Consider the following 2,758-nt stretch of genomic DNA (forward strand, 5'->3'; position numbering starts at 1 on the left):
GATAACGAGATGGGGAGAATGAGCATTGTATGTTCATGTATGACGATGGCGGCCTTGGGATTTCCGTGTCGTCACATGATTGCGAGGTATCAACAAAGAATTATGTTTGTTGATCCGTTTTGGAAGCAACTAACTTTCAAACCACCCCAACCGAAGAACCACTCGAATCCTTTGTGGACACGGATATTGGAAGAAAAATCATCGAGAAATTCGCAAAAAAGGATGGCTTGGCACGACAAATTTTGATGTACGACTTAAAACTAGCCGCTAACCCCCATATGGTACCGGTTGGAGAACCAACGGTGCTACCGCCGAAGGGTAGACCACCTACCAACATGGATATAAATTAAGGAAAGAAAGAGATTAAGGATGCAATGAGTACCCAAAGAAACCCGTTTTTGAATCACAAAATAGGTCCTTCTCAACATGAGTATGAAGACGCTAAATATCAAGATCGCCGGTCCAAAGAAAAGGGGTCGACCAAAGAAGGGGGAAAGTGGGACAAGTAGCGCACAAGCCAAGAAAAATGATCCAATAGTTCATTCCCAAAATGAGCATGAAGAGGCACCGGCTAAGAGGAAAAGGGGTCGACCAAAGAAGGGAGAAAGCGAGACAAGTAGCGCACATATAGTCCTTTCAAATGATTCAATCACTCCTTCACAACATGAGGATCCAATCGATCCTTCTAAAGAAAGTCAAGCGCCTACAATACACGAGGAGCCAAACGATCTCATCGTTCCTTCTCAAGACAGTCAAGCGAGTACAACACAATTATCAAGGATACGTGCATGGAAGGGACAAGCAAGAAAAATGGGTTATATGGTGACTCTAAGGGTCGCCCTTGATTATGGAAGCATGCATAGGTATGAACGAGGTAGACCCCATCGAACGTGTTACACCATATTCGAGGAATATTATTCGAAACTTCCTGAAATCATTAAGCCTTATATGTTATCTACCGACGACGTGGATGCGGATGAGAATTGTGGTTATCACGTTGCGTCGGAACAAATAGGCCATATAAGTTTGGCGGACGATGAGAACTTAACCCAATGCCAATATTTTAGAAAGATGATGACCTTGTGCTTACCAGAAGACAAAGAATTTTACATATCGATGATGAAGGAAGGAAAAACAAGAAAAGACAAAGAAGTGAAATTTGATAAAATGGTTGCTAGAGTACAAGGGCCAAAGTGGAATGGACCAATTACCCGAGAGTATTGGATGAGGATGCCTCTATGTGGTCATCTCTTGACGAAAATGTGGAGTTGCGTTGTTCATCTATTTGGTAAGGGATCATACGTACGCACCAAAATACACCATTTTGGATGAATCGCTTAAGGATCGGAGAATTGTTTTATTCAACCATAACAACATTCATTATATCGGTATTAGACTACGTGAAAATTTTCCATTACCACCGGTGTGTAGGTTTCGTGGGGACTCAGAGCTCACCAAGAAATTGCTGAAAAAATACGAGCCCAACATGAGGCGGCGGGATGAATTGGTCGGGCCGGATCAAACGAAGGGTCTCCATGTGTTGGAATGAGTAACTTGAACTATCAGATGCTTATATTTGTCGCTTTAATATATTGTATGTTGCAAACTGAAGCAAGCTTAATGGGTGAAAGTGATTTATCTTTTTTGGATACGTTGGACTCATGAAATTTGTAACATAATCGGTCTTCTATTACATTTTTAAAGTACGATTTTAAAAGGTAGTAGCTTTCTCAGAATCGGTTTATACATGAAGTATTATAAACCGATTCTGAATTCAAACATGAATCGGTTTACAATGGAATTATCATAAACCGATTCTAAACAAAACTTGTCTGGGGTTCATTTAGAATCGGTCTTTGTGGACGATAATGTAATCCGATTTTGGTAAAAAAAAGTTCCAGAAAAATTAGACAATTTTTAATTCAATAATCGGATTACATATGGTCAAACATGATGTGGACCATTTCCACTTTCCATAAACTCTTAAAATTGAAACTAGCACGGTTTATTTCTTAGTGTGAGCTTCAACTATCAATGCCGCTTCGAAATGATAAAACCGCTCTCATCTCCAAGCGGGATATTCATCCTGTGCCGCGAACCGGTCTCCTCTGTGTCTAGCGAGAAACTCATTGTACTTGAGGCATAATTTCCTAACATGATTCCTCCTTGAACAAATGTGGGCTGGTTCATAATTATAGCATGGTTTTTTGCTCGTCTGTTTAACAAAAGGACCCCAACCAACTTGAAGCCAAAATATACCCTGATCTTGTTGATCTTCGGGAAGATCCTTGACAATGTAAAAATTTCTAACCCATTCGGTCTCTTCCTCAACATCCTTTAACCTTTCCCTCAGTTGGAACTGTTTTTGACCTCGTTTCTTTGCCTTGAGTTTCTCTTCACATTTTGTCGCAGCCGATGAGGATGATATGGTTTTTTTTGTAGTTATTTGTTTGCTTAAACACTTCATCCATCACATTAATATATTTGGTAGGTGATGAAGACGCGGTTGCTTGTTCGCTTCTTTTGCGTATCTCTTCTTTCATTGTCGCAATTGATTTGCTTGTTCGCTTGCATCTTCTAAGTATGTGTTCGCTTGAATTGGTAGTTGATAATGATGGTGTTGACATCTTCGAATGAAAAAATGAACAATGGAGAAAGATTTCTTTGAATAAGGTAGTGAATGATAGAGAATAGGCTATCCTCTTTATATACACAAGGGACCAATGACTATAATTTCCAAAAAAAAAAAATAGTCGTT

Source organism: Papaver somniferum, chromosome 3 (assembly GCF_003573695.1).
Source record: "Papaver somniferum cultivar HN1 chromosome 3, ASM357369v1, whole genome shotgun sequence".
Taxonomy (NCBI): Eukaryota; Viridiplantae; Streptophyta; class Magnoliopsida; order Ranunculales; family Papaveraceae; genus Papaver; species Papaver somniferum.